This window comes from Tamandua tetradactyla, chromosome 14, assembly GCF_023851605.1.
Source record: "Tamandua tetradactyla isolate mTamTet1 chromosome 14, mTamTet1.pri, whole genome shotgun sequence".
NCBI lineage: Eukaryota > Metazoa > Chordata > Mammalia > Pilosa > Myrmecophagidae > Tamandua > Tamandua tetradactyla.
In genome coordinates this window covers 86680425-86699737 of record NC_135340.1, presented here as the reverse complement: position 1 = coordinate 86699737, position 19313 = coordinate 86680425, and the positions used below count along the sequence as shown (strand labels likewise).

Genomic DNA, 19313 nt, shown 5'->3' with positions numbered 1-19313 from the left:
GGCCGTCTTAAAATCTATTCATCAGATTCCCTTTCCTAGGGCGTAAAGGGGAGATTGGTAACCCAGTGGTGTCAAGGGCCCCACCCTCCAGGGGAAAACCCAGCCCTGATCCATTAAATAGGCCGACAGGCAGACGCTCCAATGCCTCTCCATGCACAGTAAAGCCAGAGAAGTCCCGCGTTGCATTATTTCTCTGTTTGGCTCACACTAGAATCACCTGGAATCACCTGGTGGGCTTTACGGCGTGTGGAGGCTGGTGTGCTGCCCGGATAAGAAGTTCAACACTTATTTGAGCATATGGGGGTGGGGGTGGGGGTAGGGCCTGGGTCTGGTTCTGCTCAGGCACACTCTGCAGAATTCCATGGGGCGGGAAAGATAGAGGGCCACCTCAGCTGGCGGTCCAAGGCCACACTTTGCTTTCCTTGTGCTCCACATGCTCTAACATGTAAAGCCTATAATTGGCGCTTGAAAAACTTGGGTGGGCGTGGGGGTTTGGTTTTGGGAGCATGCCACCAAAGGATTACCACAAATTCGGTGGCTTAAGATGACATCAGTACATGTCTTAAAGTTCTGGAGGCTGCGAAATGAAGATGTCAGTCCGTCAGGTGTGAACCTGAATGAGCTGGGGAATAGACGTCCTCAGGCGGAATTTGCAGCGATGAGACACTTGATCTCATCCAAAGGCAAGGTGCAGAAGGGTCCCGGGAATATCCTTACATCTGTAGATGCTTTGGATTCCTTTCCTGAAAATCCACATTGTTAAGATCCACAGGGGATGGCGTGCCAAAAACGTTGAAATGCCTGTGCTGGCTAACGTCGGGGAAATCCCAGCATGCTGTGTCTGGGGCTGATTACATCAAAGTTGATTGGATGGGTGGGATTGGATTAGAGATCATCCAATCACCTGACAGCTATCAGCATAAGTTAGGCCGGATGAGGAAACCGCCACCACTGACCCGTCCACCAGGATCCTGGCAGCAGCGTCGCTTCCCGGAGGGTTTGCCCTGCATCTACCTACAGGACATCTACTTGCAGACGGCAGGAACACAGCTGGATTTCAGGTTGCTTTCCATGTGGGTCCTCAGTAGGCCCCTCAGTGGATGAGTTTAGTGGGAGAAACTTGGAGTGTGGGACACCACTCTAGGTGCTGGGTTGAGGTTTCCTTAACTCTTGAAAAGTATTGCTTAGAGGGATCAAATGGGCCATTTAAAATGAGATGCCAACTAACCCCGTGAAGCATCCAATTCGAAGACATCTGCCTTGGGAAGCAAGGTTTGGTCCAAAGGACTTTAAGGACCTAAGCGTGGTTTCTCCCTTTCAGCTCAAGTACATCCATTTCCTGTATAGGAGAAACTAGATCAAAAGCCTGGTGCTAGCTGGGGTTGGGGTGGGGGATGGCAGGTTAAGTGGTCATGGCAAGAGTTCAGCCCTTCCATGGGGAAGTTTCCTGGCCGGCAGCAGAGCGGAGAAGCTTCCTAGGGCAATGTGTTGTCCAAAATGCCTCCGCTCAAGTGGAACGTCTTAATTTGAGTTTGGAAGAGGAGAGCATCCTCTAGGATAGATTTATGAGGGTGTTAGCCACTTGGGAACGCTGGGCAGCATTCCCAGAGTTCCCCCTTTTTCTCACTCGGGGGAAGTGTTGTCTTTCACCTTCCAAATACTGTCTATAAAGGGAGACTGTCGCAGAGTCCGACAGAGCTGGTGTTGGAGGGTGCTAATCTCAATGCAGCATTGTTAAGATGGAAGTTTTGATTGACCCGGGATTCTTTAAAGAGGGGAGGTCATCGTGGTGGAGGATGGTCAACGTCTCAGAAGGGGCCATCCCTTCGTGAGAAGAGCAGAACGAGGGCCGGGTTAACTTCCCCTCCTCACTCCTGTATGCCCATGAAAAATCTCTTTCCTTCCTTGTGATACAGGTACTCCAACACTGTGTACCAGTGGAACCCTCACCTGAACCCCGAAGAGATTAGGCCGTCCCCACGAATCCCAGAACATGAAGCAGTGACAGAAGAGGCCAGTGGGGCTGAGAGCTCCCCCACCCAAGGAGGAGGATGCCAGGGTAAGTGGGGGGCTTTTGCTCTTTCAGGACCGGGGCCCCAAGAGTGTGAGTTTGAACATAGGAAAAGTTCTGTGCCCAGAATTCCCTTTCCCCTCCCCACCCACACCTGGCCTGGCTTCCTTTGGGCCTCACCGGGCAGACAGGGTGAGTCAGAGCACCTGAGGAGCAGCCACAATCCCTGTTGCCCTGCCCACCCAGGTGTTCCTCGAGCCTGGAAACCTGACTGATTCCTCCCAGCCTTAACATTTGTCAATGTTCTGATGGCCACGTTGGCTTCATGTGTTGTTCTTGCACAGTATTTCCTATTCTGAAGGAGTCTTTTAAATTCTTTAGACCACCTACATTTATTAGAATCACTTTTCCAACTAATGAAAGTACCGCACTCATAATTTTCCTGCCATTTTTTTTTTAGGTTTCTTTAGAGTTAACTGAATCAAATGTTTCCATCCTGCATTCTTGATTTTTCCTGAAAAGAAATATTTGTCCCCAGAAGTTTGGCCCAGCACTTCATATTAAATAATAACTTTTGTATCTACTTAATTGCTTCAAACCAGTGCACCATGTTTCCTGATCTTAACAGCCAAGAACAGATTCTGTACATGAGCCTGGGCATTTTCTACTCAGCAAAGTGGAGGATAAATCTTAGATAGGCATTCCTGTGACTTGAGAACAATTGGAATAATGTCTTCACCTTCAAAGAATCTTTCTTGAACTTGTACGTATATGAAACATAGTTACCTAAGTGAATAATTCTGAACAGGTCTGCTATTCTAAGGTTTCTATGTGTTTCTTGAAAGAATATGATGTGTACAACTTCCACTCAAATGTTCAGCAAAGATTTCATATCTACTTTTTTCAGAATAGAAACATTAAGATTGCTGGCTCACTAGAAGGACAGATAACTGTAAGGGTGTGGGGCCACAGCTATGCAACTACTGGGGGTGAAATGTTACAAACTTGTGGGTCTTTGTATATGCTAGGGTGTACTAGATCTCTCTTTTTTGTGTCAACCTTAGTGTGGCAACTATCTTGTCAGCTGGCAATGATTGGAAAATGAAAGTGTTTAAAACATCGTAAGCAGAAGACCATCAGATTTTGACTTTTACCTCTTTCAGCCAACAGAACTTACCTAATAAAATGTATTCAGGATTGGGTAGTGGCTGAATTGAAGATTTCAACAAGGCAGTTTGTATCCAGGCCCCACAGAAGTGTCAGAAATTCATTTAAACAGAAATGCAATGGTGAGTGCTAAACAAAGTAAACACAAAACAGAGTAGCTTAGCACACACCTTCCTGAAAGGGTAAAATATCTTTCTTAATCCCTAATCATCCCATGGAGGCTTTCACTGATGTTTTATAAGCAGAATTGCATCAAGGTCCGATCTGCTTATGCATCATGTAACATAAGTTCCCTTTCATCTAGAACGTTTTTCTTCTCTGGCCTTTTTAAGGTCAGTCACCAAAGCCAGTGCTACAACATTTGCTGTAATCATGAAATATTGAAGGGTGGAACCTCCAATTCTGCTAATCATGTGATTGGACAACATACCTAGAAAAAACCACTGGGTAAATGTGATTATTCCTCAAACAGAGCTGTGCCCATGACTCTGTGCTCCCTCTGCCCCATTGTCACCAAGGCACAAGGCAAAATAAATTGCCATGCACTTCCCTTATCTTCTTTGTCCAAGAGCACTGAGGCCAAATGTGTGACCCTACACTCAGCCTCACTTCTACTCTTTTTTTTTTTTTTTTTTTTTTACATGGGCTGGGGCCGGGAATCGAACCGGGGTCCTCCGGCACGGCAGGCAAGCACTCTTGCCCGCTGAGCCACCACGGCCCGCCCACTTCTACTCTTTTTGTTGATGCAAGATCCTGACAGCCCAGGTGTTTGGGTATTCCAAAGAAAGCCACTGGAGCAGTACTAATTGGACCCTGAGGGGTGAGTAGAGCAACCATACCCCAAGTCCCTCCCTCCACTCAAAGGCTTGGAATATTATGAGAGCCCATGTCATATCAAGGAGGTGGGGCCAGCCAGAAGATGCCTCATGGGATTGCAGTTGTTGATGTCTGTTAGTTGGAGAACTCTCTCCAAAGGGGGAGCAACACTCTGGAGCTCATGTTCTCCACAGGGAAACCCTGTGACCGTTCTTCCCAGAGACAAGGAAGCTCATCTTCTCCTCTGGGGAAGTGAGTCCCCATTCCATGTGTTTGCAAATCTCCAACTTCCTTATTCAGCTACCTCACAATCTGCTGCTGGGATCAGCACCTGGGGTCACAGAGCATCCTCCTACACAGAATCTGCATCTGAACTGGAAGGAACTTCATGGATCAGGGCAGGCCTCCAGAACTTGGCGAACTCTTGCAAATTGAATACAGCTCTGTAGTGCCTGACCTACACACCCTCCCTCACCAACTACCTGCTCTCCCAGGAGTACTCTCAGTCCTGTGGGCAGCAGATATCCTGCATCACATGTACCAATCCAAGCACACATCATTCAGGTGCTCCATAATCCTGGGGACATGGTGAAGCTCTCACCTGCACTGGTTTGGCCTTTCATACACAGCAACAGGAAAATTCTCACAAGTTTCTCATGTTCCACCCTTGATGTCATACAGATAGCTTGGTTGCATGGGCATGGTCAGTTATACTGCTGCTCAACAGACTCCCAATCCATCAAATCTTTGGATATGGGAGAGCTCAAAAGTGTCTCTGCTAGGCAGTTTCAGACAACTTTAACCTTTACATTCCTCTGGATATTTAGGAGACTCAGTGTGAGCAGATTTAGAGGAGCTGGTGAAGACCAAAGAGCCAGATGGTAAAGATTCCTATCTTTTTGGCATATATGGAAGGTGCAGGTTGTGCAAGGCATTGACTTTGCATGCCTCACCAAAGGCCCTGACCCTGGTCCTGAAAAGTTTCTCAAATTTCACAGGTCAGAAATTGCAAAGGATGTGCAATACCCAACGTCTTGACATGCAAGCACATATGTCTGAGCCCCACGGCACACTGCTGGTTTATGTTCTCTATGCCATACTGGTCCACACCAGGTCAAGTTGGCACACTGGACATTTCCCCCAGTGCATAAAAAGAGTAGCAAGTGGCATAAAATGGATGATGCTTTGGTTACCAAATGCGAATAACTTCTCTCTTGAGCCAGCAAGTCTATATCCTCTTTTACCTATAGAAGGTGGAATTGCACAGAAGCAGTTACAGTATGTAGCCAGGTGTGGAACCAAGTACCACCACAGAAGAGGACACAGACATGGGTATGATACAAGCAGTGCCCAAAAGCAATTTGCTCAATTGGTCACTGAGCCAGAGGAAAACAGGCCAGAGACAATCACTGAAGAAATTACCTTGGTCAGGTGGAAATTCCTCCAAGGACAGATGTGATAAAAGCCTGAATTTAACCTCAGAAAGGTTGAATTTGCCCTGCATCCGATGCTGTGGTAAGTCACAAGTAAAAACACACAGATGAGATAGAAAAAACTCACCATGAACAGGAAACACACTCACCAAATAACCCAGCCAGGGGCATTCCACATTAGGTGGCAACAGACTTTGGACAAACCCCTTGCTTGGACAGGCAGCAGAGGTAGCAAGAAGAAGAAGGGCAAGAGGGCGCTCAAAGTGCTGCAGTGGTCTCAGTGAAAATGCTGTCACACGCAATCACGCCCACACACAGATACCTGGGTATACAAGTGAAGAGTGCAACATTCACAATCCACATGTGCACAGACACTCACATTTCCCCAATGTAATAAAAGTAAGGAGAAACATAAACCATGAGAACATAATGTTAGAGAATATGCTGAATAGCACAATCCTGCATAATATTTAAAAAGCACTGGACTAGGGTCTCATCTTAATCTTTCTTGAACTTTATTCACTTAACATAATTACCTAATTGAGTAGGTTTGTCCTTAAGAAATGTGTATCTGTTAGTTTTTTTCAAATAATATCATTTTTACAACTTCCACTCAAATATTCAGAATAGAAATTAGTAAGCTAACTTGATAAAAATATACATAACTACTTGGAGAGATAATGATGCATCCAAGGATGCAGCAAATGTAGCACAATGTCAAAGAATTTTGGGTTTTTGTAACTGGCAGGTTGTGCTGTATTTCCCCCTCTGGGGCTTTCCTGCAACTCTCCTGTATTCAGAAAATGATTTCAAAATAAAACATAGGGAAGTCATCCCATCAGAAAGGTAATGTTGTGTGCTAGACAAATTGAATATGTGACAAACTCATCAGCAATTGCACCTTCCTGGAAGCTCAAAATATCTTTCTAAATTCCCAAACATCCCACCTTACATAGCGTTGAAGTAGTAGGATCACATCTAGGTCAAATTCTATTTATATACCATGTAAAGAGTTCCTACACAGCTGGGCTGGCTTATGTCTAGATTGATGGCACTATCCCCAAAATCCTGTATGGTGAAGTGATTTCAAACTAAATCATTTAAAAATAAGTCCAGAAGTCAAACCAAACATAAAACTTAAATGAAAAATCTACTTACTTACTCATAATCATGTGTTCATTTCATCATGCCGTGTGCTCCCCTGGTACACACCAACAGTTCCTTCTTTTAGCATTTGCCACCAGATTTGGGGAGATCAGCAGCAAGGCTTGTTGTGGCAGCAACAGGCTTGGTATCATGGCACAGACTATGGAAGCCCAAGGAACCTGCTTAGCACAGCTGGTTGCCAGAAAGCTTCAACACAACCTCACTGCACCTGGGGAAGTTTCCCACGATGTCTTGAAAGGGAAATCACTGCATTAACCCCTTCATGAAATCTACTTCTTGGCTCCACCCACAGGTTATCTTACGACCACGGCCTTCCCCCGTGCCCATGTCCACAGTTTAGTCTGAACCAGAGGCACATCTCTGGGAAAGTTCCTGTGTGATTCATTCGCACCATCACCTGGACACTACATTCAGGACAGCCATGGACAGGAGCAGGTGGCCACAATAGGGATCTCTTCTTTCCCCAAATATGACCCACTTCATACACCAGCACATTTACCTTCTTCACAACCCAGAATTTGGAAGCATGGGCCAGCATATGCAAAGACTGGCACTGTTTCCCACCCATGATCAAAAGACACCTCTCTCAAATGGAAATTCTGCATAGACAAAAAGTGAGTCACATTCAGTGGGCCAGTCATGATGGTTGGGCAATGACTGGGACACTGCAAGACACCCTTGCAGATATCTAGATAAGGACTTTTATCCACTGGCATATCACCCTCATAATCACTCCCACCATGCCTCACAAGGCTCTCACAGAGATGCTTGCCATGTGAGGGGTTAGGGAGTAGATTTTGTGTTCTTTATAAGGCAGAAGTTTTCAAATCCCAAGCACTCATGACCAGAACAAAACCTATTCCCTCTCATGCCCATGGCTCCTCTCTTTTCTTTTTCTGTCTCGTCTGTTTGCTTTTCAGTCTTTCTCCTGCAATGAGTAGTGTGAGTTCCATGGCCACTGCAGCACTTTGAGCGCCCTCTTGCCCTTCTTCTTCTTGCTACCTCTGCTGCCTGTCCAAGCAAGGGGTTTGGCCAAAGTCTGTTGCCACCTGATGTGGAATGCCCCTGGCTGGGTTATTTGGTGAGTGTGTTTCCTGTTCATGGTGAGTTTTTTCTATCTCATCTGTGTGTTTTTACTTGTGACTTACCACAGCATCGGATGCAGGGCAGATTCAGTCTTTATGAGGTTAAATTCAGGCTTTTATCACATCTGTCCTTGGAGGAATTTCCACCTGTCCAAGGTAATTTCTTCGGTGATTGTCTCTGGCCTGTTTTCCTCTGGCTCAGTGGCCAATTGAGCAAATTGCTTTTGCCAGGGCATGGACATGCTGGGGATGTCTCCCCTGGCTCAGAAGCTGTAGCTGCAGTTCCTGGTCTCCCAAAGAGGCATAACCTTTCAGACAAAAGTCTTTCATGCAAAGCCAAGCAAAAGCTCAACAGCAGAAAAGAAAATCGATCCAAAGAGAAGAGACAACACTGACCAAGAGAGCCATGGGAACCCCCACATCAGTTGCATAAGACAGAGGCATCAGCATGAAGGAAACCTAGAAGTTACCCTGAAGGTGGAGGAAAGAGGGAGATATCTCCTCAGGATAGATAACACAGCAGGCGTCTCTTCCTGCCATTCTGAAATCTGGGAAGCATACACATAAAGGTTTACTGGGCTCTGCTAAGCAGTCATAGTCACAAAGTATTGAACCAGACAGGGGCACTCACTAGATTCCCAGGTCATCCATGGAAGGACACACAGACCACAGGTTCATGGAAGGGGAAGAGCTTGGGGGTGGCTGGGAGGGGTGGAAGGGATAGTTCCTAATCAATTCCCCTAATAGAAAGCATTCAGGAGGAAAAAACAAAACTAAACCCAGTGGGTCCATTAAGAAAGAGTGAGGTGCCAGGACTAAAGCGATTAAGGCAATGAGATCAGGCGCTGCATGGACTGAACCCTAATAACTCCATATCCCCCTAGGAAGGGGAAAGCTGGGTTAACAAAAGCAGAGATGCTGCTTCAGCCTCAGGCAGGAAAGATGTAGAACTAAGATATGGGCTGAACATTGACCGTGTCTATCTGGTTCCTAGTGTATGCATGGTAAGGTGAGCTGACATCAGGAGAACACTCCGAGCTCACCTTTCATGATTTTTACATGCATGAACCAGTAGCAGGAAATGCAGAAGAGGAAAACCACCAAGTGTGAGAGAGGGGCAATTGAACAAAGGATGCTCACACTGACCTTGCAACAGGAGACCACCTGGGGGGAGGAAGAGGGCCCTCAGTTGGGTTGGGGTCATCCTGGTCTGACATGCAGCCTTGCCAGGAGGCCCTCAGCCTGCCAGGCTCTGGTCTTACAAGATCCCTCTCCACTGCTTTCCTAACTCTCATTTCTAGTCCAGGCCCAGGCAGGTTGAATCACAGCCTCTGCCCCATAGCTTGGGGCTCCCTCCCTCCTCCATGTTGTCCAATACCACACCCCCACCCCACAGCCTCCCACAGTTCCCCACCTTCACATCACCCACTGTGGCATGCTAAAACCCCACCCACAACAAACAGAAAAAAGCAATCTGTAGGGTAAACAAGGAGATATCATGACTCACCTTTCTAATAGAAAGACAACAGTTGAAAACTCTGATAATTCCCCTTGCTGGTGAGGATGAGGAACCCCTAAAACTCATTTGCTCCTGGTTAGAATGCAGAACAGCACAGCCAATTTGGAAGACATTTCACAAGGTCTTGCCAAGGTAAACCTAGTCAAACTATAAGCTACCAGTAATGTACTCTTAGTTATTTGCCTATGTTGTCTCAAAACATGTCCACACAAAGACCAGCAGGCAAATATCTATAGCAGCTTGGGTGGGGGTGCTAAAAACACAGGAGCCCTATGCGGAGGCTGGAGAACCACAACAGCATAGGAACCTCTCCACACGTGGTCCCCAACCATTCCCTGTTGGTTCTCCCTCAGACGGAACCTGGGTCTTAATGCAGCACAAACTCTCTAGTTGTAGGCTTCCCCCTTCCAGGGACATTCTCCCACCTCAACCCTCAATCTGAAGATCACGAAGGCCTGGGGATGCAAGGAACCATCTCTGGGCTGGAGTTCCTCCACCTTTACCTCCTGGGTCCAGGAGTAAGCTCGTTCAGAGTCAATTTCCCCTTCAGATGAACAGAATATTGAGTTCCAGGAACATACTCAGCGATGAGGAACATTCTCTTCAGCCTGAAGGAAACTTAGTCTCCTTAAGGGCTTAGTTTTCATGTTGATATGATCAAACTACATTTCCCAAGTCAATATTTGCTTATGTATTAATCTATGCCATTTCTCCATTTTATTGCTTTCTCTAAAACATATTTATTATTGTTATGTGAAACTGTTTAGCAAGTTTAGCAAGAAGTGACTTTTAAGAGTCAACATCAAGGCAGCTGTCCTCATGTGGTGGGCAGTTGGGTGGTGGCGCCGAGCACTACTGGAGTTGGCTGGGCAACAGCAGTAATGGCAGCTGCGAGTGGCACCTGGTGCAGGGACAGTACGAGCCCGCGGGCTGTGGTAGTTGCCCAAAGAGTGGCTTCTGCCAGTCTCGGGTAGTAGTTGTGGCCAAAACTATGTGGCATGAGTTCAAGCAGCAAAGGTACCACTCCACGTATCTTCCAGAGAAGGTCCTGAAGCAGCGGGTTGCATTGAAAAGCTCTAGTTACAATGGACTGCTTGATCATATTCACATCAAAAATGTGCAGCATATTATAGATAGCTTACGAAGTGAGGAAATTGAGGTTCATCTAGTAAAGAGAGAATATAATGAAGAGGCTGTTTGATGGGCAGATGCTGTCATAGCTGCAGGAGGTGATGGCAAAATGCTTCTGGCTGTGACTAAGGTCCTGGACATACTTAAACCAATTATTGGGATAAACCTGATCCAGATGAGTCTGAGGGTCATTTAAGTCTGCCTGTTCAATATGAACATGCTTTCCCAGAAGCCTTGCAGAAGTTCTGCCTGGTGAGTTGAGGGGGATATGGGGGCAGTGAATCAGGTTATACTCTGAAGGGACTGGCATAAACCCCATTCTTATGGACCTTTATGAACAACAAAGCTTGACTCAACATAGCCTTCAATATTGAAACAATTCATGATGAAGGATGAGAAGCTTCAGGACCCCAGGTTTTGCCAGTGAGCGCACTAAATGAAGTTTTCACTGGAGACAGTCTGTAATCCAGGGCTTCCTACCATGATACTTCAGTTGATGATGGTCCATGGGAAAGATAGAAGAGTTAAGGGCTCAATCTGTGTACTGGAATAAGGTCAAAGGCCTGGTCATTTGGTAGCGACAGTTTGTGGAAAATGTTTTAAATATTGCAACATGACAAGGAAATTGAGTCTTCATTGAACAAAGAATTGGTAGAGAAAATAACAACTGAGTATAATGAATCACTGCTCTACAGTTCAGAAGAACCAAAAATACTTTTCAGTATTTGAAAACCAATGGGGAGAGGTACAAGGGTAGTACAGTGGTAGAATTCTCGCCTGCCATGTGAGAGACCCAGGTTCGATTCCTGGTCCATGAACTCCCACACACAAAAAAAGAAAAACAAACAACAGACAAACAAACAAAAATTCAACAAATGATGTTGCAATAACGGGATAGTCACATGGAAAATAATGAAATAAGACCCTGCCATACAGCATACAAAAAATGAAAATGAAAAGAAAACCAATAGCAACAGTTTTCTCAAGCAGTTGTTCATGTTGTCTCTCCTTACAAGTTTGTTTTAATTCTTGTTGTCAGGATTCCTGTATGGTTGTGGAAGGAAGTTCTTTAAAGTTTAAATGGAGCAGTTGCTTCAACAATGATCAACAAAGAAGGTGAACTCTGAACTGTGCTCCTCAGATGACAAATCTTGATTACCAGGAAAATATTTTCACTGAAGACTATAAAGTCATAAAGCTACAATTTTTGGTTATGGTAAAGTTATAATTATAATTTGTAACCATGAGTGATGGTATCTTTATAAATTTACAGAGGGAGGCTTAAATAAAGCACTAAATGTTTAGGATTTAAAATATAATTGTTTTACTTCCCCTTACACTTTGCTTAGCTATGTGGAATTGTTCAGACCAAACACATATCATTTGATTAGTGCATCTTTTATAGTACCTCAGAAACAAGATTTTTATTTATTTTGATGATGAAAAATTTTGATGAATCTTTACATTGACTTAATGGAAATAGCTGTGCTTTTATATGTGCTAAGAATTTTTTAATTTCAGAGCACAGTTATTTTATTGACTCTTTAGCAGTTTAAACATTGCAATCAATTTTGAAATTGTTTATAGATGAATGTTTTCATTTAACTGACTTTAATTCAGTTTGATTTTGACACTGCTGGGTGGAATACATACATGGAAACAAAATCATGATACTGTTACAAAATGTATTGGTTACCCAATAGCTATTTAGGTCATAACACAATGATTTTGTTTTGTTTTAGTGTTGTGTATATAGTAAGTTTCTTCCATCTTTAAAATTCCATGAATGTACATAAAAGGACCAAAAGGATGAAGTGATTTGATATGTTCTATTGCAAATTTTGTAAAGGCTTCAAAAAGTGTTTTCATCTAAATTTAGGAGAATGGTCAGAAAAAAAATTGATTCTGTAGTCAATATGAAAATCACATTTGTTCTGGAATTGCCTTACTTAATATTGTGGCAGTCAGTTTTCACTAAACTCATATTCCAAGTTTTACTCAGCAGCTTTGGATAAAAAGGCTTTGCTTTTTTCCCCCACAATGAATTGGAGAATGCTTTTATATTTAGAACAAATTATTTTGATCTAATTTTCAATCTACTTATAAGTGACCCTAGAATTTCACAAAAAGTTCCTATTACTGGATAATGAAACTGTTGGTATGCTCCTGCCACTTATTCTAAGTTTATCTGTCTTTTTCACTTGCTAGTGGAAATTTCTGTTCAATCATTGACAAAGTATTTATTAAACACTCACTATGGGCCATGTTTTGTGATAGGTGCTGGGTATTCATGAATGAAACAAACACTACTCTATCTTATAAAACTTGACTCTAGTGTGATCAGAAGTAAATGCTGTGAAAGCTAGGATGTATAATCAAATTGAGTGCTTTTAGTTTGCCAACATCAAATATGTTGCTAACAAAATTTTTTTATAACATAAATGTTAGAGTACAAAGGTAATCCAAGATTGGATGTCTATATAGAACAATCTGTTATTCTTTTCTTAATTAAGAGTATCTGCAAAGAGACTCATAGCAAAGAGTTTACAATGATGCATGAAGTTGAAATAAAATGCAAATTTGCATTTTCTCAGAACTGGATGTAGTTTCCAGTTTGATTTTAAAATGAAATACTTAAAATATTACCAAATGAGGAAGTGAAATTTTATACTGTAGAAACTCTCCTAACAGGTTTAAAACACTTTATCGAAGAAAATACCATCTTTATCTTTAATATCTCAAGGAAATATGAGTGTTCAAACTAATACCATAGATCTGTTAAAATATAAGGAGAACCCACAGTGTAAAATTTTTCATATGCCATGTTTCAAAGGTTTTGATAATACTTATTGTGCTCTATTTGCATTGTAATGTCTAACATTTCTGCTGTGATAGGGATTTATTTGTTAAGAGATGATGAGTGCTAAAAGATGTTAGAAAAGCAAATGTTTTTATGAATGAGTTAAGCTTTTAATGGCAACTATATGTGAAAAAATTAAACTATTATTAAAGAAAAGTCAATGTCAATTTTCATTTGCCAGAGTATATTCCCAGCAGTGATAAGTCTTAAGTAAAAGTTACAGTTCTAGGGAAGTGAAAGTGTCCAAGTGAAGGCACCAACAATAGGTTACCTTCACTTAAGAAAGTCTGATGTGTCAGGAACACCTCTGTCAACTGGGTAGTCACCTGACTAGGGGCACCTGATGGTCCCTGGCTCCTGGGCTCCTTTGCTTTCAGTTCCTGTTCCCATGGGGATTCCTCACTTCAAGTCTCCAGGGCTGGCTTTCATCACTTGACTTCCTTTGGCTCTGTCCATGTTCTGGTTTTCTTATCATCTCATGGCAATGTCTGTTCCACTCCAAGCATCTCCAAACATCCATGTCTCTGATTTCCCTGTGCCCACATCTGTGTCAGCTCTGCTGTGAAGTTTCTATCAGCTCTGAGGCTTCAGTCATTTCCTTCGGATCTGACATTTCTGACTCCCTCCAAAATATTTCCTCTTTTAAAGGACTTCAGTAAACTAATCTAGACCCACCTGGAATGGCTGGGGTCACATCTCCCTCTAATCAGAAGTCACATTCCAAGTTGGGTATTTCATATCTTTGTGGAGAAAATCGACTCCAATTTTACAGCCCACAGTATTACGATTTAAAGGAAAAAGACTTTCTCCATGAGATTGGATCAGGATTAAAACATGGCTCTTCTAGGATACATAATACTTCCAAACATGCACATTCTACCCTCTGGACCCCCCAAAAGACATGATTTTCCATGTACAAAATGCATTCACTTCATTACAATATCACAAAGCATTAAAATATGTTAATAACAATACAAATACAATAGAAAATTAAAATCAGTACAAAATCTCATCAAACTCTATTATTGGCATGGTCTTTTCCAAGGCAAAAAAAATGGTTCCACTGTCTCTGGACCTGTAAAACTCAGAAGTTATTTGCTGCCAATATGCAAATGAGGGATCATCATAGAATAGATATTTCCATTTCCAGTAGGGAGAAATTAGAGGGAACACAGGTGTCACCAGACCCTTACAGTTCTGAAAACCTGCAGGCTAACCCCCACTGGATTTCAGTTATTTATCCTCAGGACTTTAGAAAGCAGGAGCACCTCCTTTTCCAAGGGCCTATGCAGCAGCTTTGCTCTCTGCGAACACAAGGGTGGAGTTTGTGACCTTGGGCATCTTGAGCAGATCACCTTTTGATTGGTTCCACCCTCTCCAAACATTGCTGCTGCACATAAGCTCTCTGCCAACTGCAGGGCACAATCTCGACCCATCCAGAAAAATGGGGTGTCAGCAAGCCTCCCCAGTTCATGTGCTCCACCCTCTCTGAGACATGATCACCCCTTACCATTAATCAATATGGCTCCTGTAGAATAGCATGTGGTTACAACAGAAAGAAAGGCTTGTCCCTGATTTATGAAGTCTTTTGGAAAACCTAAGGATATAGTGGACACAACATTGTTATTCAACATTGTATTAGAAGTTCTTGCCAGAGCAATTGGGCAGGAAAATAATAAAAGGCAACCAAATTGAAAAGGATGAAGTAAAATTCTCCTTATCTGTAGACAACATCATCTTACATGCAGAAAATTCTGAAAAATCCACAGAAAGCTTCAAGAGCTAATATATGAATTCAGCAAAGTGGCTGGGTACAAGATCAAACCCTTATATCAGCAGTGATTCTATACTTTATCTGTGAAGAATCCAAAGAAAAAATTAAGACAAAAATTCCATTTATAATAACCACTCTATGATCAATTATCTAGGAATAAACCTTAACAAGGATGGAAAGGACCTGTACAAAGGAAACTACAAAATGCTGCTAAAAGAAATGAGAGACTACCTAAATGAATGGATGGACATTCTTTCCATGGATTGAAGGACTAAATATTATGATGTCAATTCTAATCAAAGTTATCTATAGTTTCCATGCAATCCCAATAGAAATTCCAACAACCTTCTTTGCAGAAATGGAAAAACAACAATCTTTCAAATGAAGAACAAAGTAGTAGGACTCATCCTTCCCAATCTTAAAAGCTATTACAAAGTCACAATACTCAAAAGAATAAAAGTTGAGGCAGAAGGACAGACCTATGGACCAATAAAATCGAATTCAGAGCTCAGAGATCACCCTAACATTCATGACTTGCAAAATTATTGAGAAACTCACAGGCAGATCTGGACCCACACGAGTGATTCTCCAGGGCCACCCAAGCAGACACAGAAACTTTTCACCCAGAGCAGACCATAGGATATGCAGACCCCTGGCTTTCTAAGCAGTATGGAGAGGTTATGAAGTGAGCAACTGAAGAGGGGACTCATGAGCTTTTCCCAGATGTGCGCCTCAGAGGGGAAGGACGAGCACCAGCATGGAAGAGGGCGATGACACTGAGGAAGGCCTGGGCCAGCGCTAGGCTTGATGCACCGACCCTGCAGGAGAGGAACCATCCTCTCCCTGTGGTTTGGAGGATTCGTGGAGTGTCAAATCCGCGAATCCTCCAAGTGCTCTGTGGAACCCTTCTAAAGACAGGCCCACCTCGGACCTGATTTCCGAAAGCTAGGCCTGACTATGATTCAGGCACCAGGACAAACCGGGAATCATAAACTGGTTCAGCACTTTCCTACGTAGTGTATGTGGCATTGTGCAGGCGGGTGTTGGGATCCAATCCCAGGTCCTGAAGGGGAACCAAGGCAGCAAGGGAGCTTCCGGGGTGAGGGGGGACCCAAAGGAAAAGGCTCTCATCCAGAAGTGCTCGGGTACCTGATAACTCTGAGGTTATCAGGGAGGATCACCTTTCAGGTGGAGCCCTCGTGCAAACAAAGGAGAAGGTGAAGAGCAGGAAATAGAATGGATGCTGAGAGAAGAGACAATGGTGTCAAAGACCCACGGGAACCCCCCCGATTGGGACTCAAGATACAAAGTCTTCAGTGTCAAGGGAACTGGGAGTTTACTGGGAGTGTGGAGGAAAGAGAGAGATGTTCACCCAGGATGGGACACCAGGCGGGGTCCCTCCCTCTGTCTCCTAAGTCCATTAGGGGGCACCCTGAGCGCATGGTCAGAATGGCTCCCCGGGCTCTACCCAGCGGTCAGCGCCACCACGCAGTGGAGCAGATCAAAACCCGTCGGGTGTGGTGCTCACTGGATTTCCAGGTCACCCACGGGAGGACGGTGGCAAGAAGGGACAGAGCGCAAGTTCAGAGAAGTGTAGGGCATGCAGGGTAAGTCCTATGAGATCCCCTAATAGAAAGCATCCGGGTGGAGATAGTGAAACTAAAACCAGTGGGTCCGATAAGGAAGAGTGAGGCGCCGGGGCTCAAGCCAGTAAACCGATGAGATCAGTCGGTGTAGGGAGGGATGGTGAACGACTGGATGCCCCAAGGAAGTGGGAACCCGTGGCTGGAGGGAGCCCTCTGTCATCCTGTTCAAGAAATCGTGCCCTCGCCTTGGATCGATGGAGACTTTATTCGGTGTCTCAACACACACAACAGCAATGCCCACGATCATAAATATCGACTTCATTTGTTTTCTCAGAACAATGACGAGGAGGATGATAACAAATAACCACTGTGGTTACCAATTGCATCCATGATGAATGATCACAAGATTTGTCTATGAAAATAATAAACAAGCAAACACATTCATTCTTTCCTTCATTATATTACTAGTAAACCAAGGGGGCAGGAGAAGGGCCTGCAGACCTGACACCCAGCGGAGGGACAGGCAGGAGGGGAGGAAAGCTCCGCCCCGCCCGTTTAGAATAGAAGGTCCTACCCACACCAGGGCCCTCCCTCCACCGCCTGGAAGAAGGGCGGGGAAGGCAGCGCCCCTGACTGCTGGTTCCTGGTCTGCCTCGGGCGTGTTTCTACCGTCCTCTGCTGACGCGAGCACCCGCAGGCAACAAGACTTAGGGGAAATGGTTTCCTCCTGTCGGCTCCTCCTCTCGCCAGGCGGTCCCTCACAGGTCTCCTTACATCTCGCTGTGGGCCCTTCCTTTATTCTTGTGGCTTTACCTCCTTGACCTGAGCCGGGAAGGTGTCTCCCGGGAACCTTCTCCCCTCTTCCTCCATCTTGAGAGTCCATCAGGCTTTCTAGGAGGATAAGGTGGGTGGGGGGAGAGGGAGAGGAGAGCGAGTGAAGCAGAGAGGGAGAGACTCAGTTGATTGCATTCCTGTGTGGGCGGCACCGCCCTCCTTCTGTTGCGGTTCACAAGTAAGTCCTTGCTGGATGCACACTGGGGTCTAGTAGTACACCCAATGTAGAGAGAAGAATAAGATTATTTAGCAATGACTAGCCTCAGGAATACAGGAGTATGGTTTCTCCCATTTGTCTCCCCTAATTGGAGAAATTGCCAGTGTTTTATAGCATTTAAACAAAGGCAAGCAGGTCTAGATGAGGAGGTTAGAGATAGTCTCATGTCTGTGTATGTGCAAATTGCCACATGCTTTAGCTTATTTGAAGTTCAAGGTTTAGGCTTTTGAACATTTCGGGTGTGGGCCAATTCTGATTAGACCAGGTTTGGTCAGTTCTGGAATGGCTAACTCATGTTACTTAATTAATGAACATTGAGGGACTAAACCCAATAGTATCAGACTATAAGGGGATACATGTCCAGCCACCCACAAGTTATCTCCTTACTGTGCAGTTACAGGGTTAGGATTATGCAGTTATAAAGTATAAGATCATCATCAAAGAAATAAATGATCTGGGTTATAGTTTAATGACATAACAGTTATAGATAATTGTTTCTGGCTACATCACAATATATGAAAAAGTTAGAAACAGTTTAGAAAAGGATTAAGTAACTTCAAACACTGGACACATTTGGATTAGTAATGTCAATCATAGCTGGCCTTACCACTTATTCCATCCCAGACCTAATTCCTGGATATCATGGGTGGATGTGGTTGCAAGACTGAAAAACATGCCAGACACAGAAGTAGAAGTAAGTTTATTGGTTCTTATGAATAGGAGAGGATCTCTGGTGATGGCCATTGGGATATTTAGCAATCTGCAAATGGAAGAGAAATGCATAAGTCAGTATATGATTTCAGAACAAATGCATTCCATGAGGCATGAGGACACTGGGTCTCTACCATAATCAGGAAAGGGGCTTAAGACCTGATGCTTTACTAAGGTTACTATTTTTGACTAAGCATGCTCAATGTTTCTGTAGTTACATTCTTCTACCTCCTGGGAGATTCTTTACTTTCTCAGTGTTTCTCCTTGGCTTAAGTGGGCTGTTATGAATATTTGGGAGGGGACCTGGCCTTTGGGCCACCACGCAACTGCTCAGGGAAAGGCAGGTGAGCTCATCCCTGTTCAAAGCCCCATTTGAAAAAACTGTTTTAGGTAACTCAAAACCCTGGTGTTGGCTTGGAAGCTTAATTTACTCTTCTCCTTAATGCAAGAACTCTGAACTCAGGAAGTTAACATGGATTTAAATCCAGGCACTAGATATATAGGGGTTACCTACCAGAGGCAAATATCTAATCACTGTATTCGTTGTCTCCACAAAAGTGACCACTTAGTATTATAATGAAATGTAAGTTCTGCTCATGATAGACTGAAATTAAATAAATGTAAAACACATTAGGGATCAATCTCAATGAGAAAAGGTAAATGAAACTATAAACACAAGAATAGCTACTTCTAAAAATGTGACACTATCCTAAAAATCACCACAAAATCAATTGAAGTTGTAAAAGTGAAAAGCTAAGAAATAAGAACTTCATATATATACCAGTACATATGAAATATAGTTAGTTGTAGCTCCAAAGCAACGGGAAAATGCAATGTGAAAGGACGTCTAATAAAATTTTGATTATAATTGTTAAACTTTGTGTTCCTCATTTGTCCTGAACAAAACAATAAGTTTTGGATTATGGATTGTTTCTGCTTTGGACTTCTAATGATACAAGTATCCAGCAAAATCCAGCAAATGATCACCTTGTGAATCAAACA

At 43.7% G+C, this 19313-nt stretch overlaps 1 pseudogene; it reads left to right on the top strand.

The window, feature by feature from the left end:
- The first annotated feature begins 933 nt into the window (after positions 1 to 933).
- Positions 934 to 11474, top strand: LOC143655502 (NAD kinase 2, mitochondrial-like; annotated as a pseudogene).
- Positions 11475 to 19313: the final 7839 nt, after the last annotated feature.